The sequence below is a fragment of the Pteropus vampyrus genome, unplaced genomic scaffold (assembly GCF_000151845.1).
Source record: "Pteropus vampyrus isolate Shadow unplaced genomic scaffold, Pvam_2.0 Scaffold3087, whole genome shotgun sequence".
Classification (NCBI taxonomy): domain Eukaryota; kingdom Metazoa; phylum Chordata; class Mammalia; order Chiroptera; family Pteropodidae; genus Pteropus; species Pteropus vampyrus.
This window is the reverse complement of record NW_011891868.1, coordinates 1-1,609: the sequence shown is the minus strand read 5'-3', so window position 1 is coordinate 1,609 and position 1,609 is coordinate 1. Positions and strand designations below refer to the sequence as shown.

General features: G+C 64.9%; 1 long non-coding RNA gene across 1 annotated transcript; it reads left to right on the top strand.

Moving 5' to 3' along the window:
• LOC105310416 lies at window positions 1-1,400 on the top strand. The gene is made up of 3 exons (XR_897496.1): window positions 1-56; window positions 722-788; window positions 1,323-1,400. It is a non-coding gene; the product is annotated as an uncharacterized LOC105310416 (long non-coding RNA).
• Window positions 1,401-1,609: the final 209 nt, after the last annotated feature.

The following is a 1,609-nucleotide window of genomic DNA, read 5'->3' as shown; positions in this document are numbered from 1 at the left end:
TACAGCTCCTACAGCTTCTTCCGCCCGGACAACGAGGAGGCCATGAGGGTCCGCAGGTAAGGCCCGTGCCGCCGGGCAGGCCCTGGCTGGGGGTCGCTTTGCTTCCGGAAGCGGGGTTCGGTGAGGGGACAAGGAAGCTGGCCTGGGGTGTGCCCCCACTGCCGGTGGCCCCACTGCCGCATGCGTTAGGGCGTCTCCTGGCATCTGTGAGACGCGCTGCTCCCATCGGCTCCCGGACGGGCTAATGCAGCTGACATGATGCGGATCAACAACACGGTCTTGTTATTAAGAACGAACACAACCGCTTTCGTGGAAAATCAGCTGTTCACACGAGAAAGCACTTTTTTAAGCCCGAGGTGATCCTGAAACCCGAGTGTGATGACGTCCAGCCCTGGCTGCACTTTAGAGTCACCCGGGAGGTGGGAAGGGACCTGGCACCAGGCCCGCCCTGGGCCAGTCCGTGCGACCTGGGCAGGACCTGGGCGTGGGTTCCTCAGAGGTCCCGGGGTTCACCGTGCAGTTAGGCACGAGCAGAGCTTCGGGGGGTGACTATGGCCCTCTGTGGGGCTCTGACGGGGTGCCCCTGGGCCAGCGGGGCCTGGTCAGCCCGAGCAGGCCCGCGGTAGCACAGCCGGGCGCTGCGGCCCCTGGGGTGCGGGGGTGCTGGGTGTCTCCTGGGGTGGGTGGGCCCTGATGCCTGCGCTCTTTCCGTGTGTCCCAGGCAGTGCGCCCTGGCTGCCTTGAGAGACGTCAAAGCTTACCTGACGAAGGAAGGGGGCCAGATCTCAGTAAGTTTTGGGGTACACGGCTCCGTCTCCAATCCCGTGGTGGGATGGCACCCTGGACAGAGTGAAACAGAGACCCTGGCCTGAGCAGTGGCGTGGTGGGGACCCTTCAAATAGGGACAGGTGCCTCTGGCCCAAGAGTTGGGAGAAGCAGGTGGCTGGACAGCACAGGGACACGGGACGGAGGTCAGGACGGGGGGCACAGCCGGCTAGTGTGCCCTGCACCCCTCCTCTGCGTGCGGTCGGCACCCCTGCAAGGCATGCTGGACCTGGGGTGGCTGCAGCCACGTGCACCCTCCCCTGTCACCGTCACTCGTTCCTTTGTTTTAAGGGCCATCACCGTCCGTCCCCTTCCATCCTTGAGTGTGGCGGGGGAAGGGGGGAGGCGAGGAGGGCCGCGGGCCGGGCGCAGCCTCTCTGGAACCGCTGTTTTTGGCTTCCACTAGGAAGGGACAGGCCCGGCCTCTGTGGTGTGGCCGACGCGGCTAAAGTCCAGCGTGGGTTCCCCTCACGGCCCGCTTTCTTCCTCCCTGTCAGGTTTTCGATGCCACCAATACGACCAGAGAGAGGAGACACATGATCCTTCATTTTGCCAAAGAAAACAATTTCAAGGTGAGCTGACCTGCCGGCCCCGCCCGGAGCGCTCAGGAGGAAGGGCGGGAAACCCTCCAAACGGACCGGTTCACACTTGTCCCTCCTCCTCCCACTGTCCCCTCGTCCTGCCCACCCCCTGGCGGGCGCCCGTGGGGGTGACCCTGACGGGCGGGGCTGGGGGGCGAAGCGTGTCTTGACTGGGGAAGGATCTGATTGGGCAGGCGGCCCCT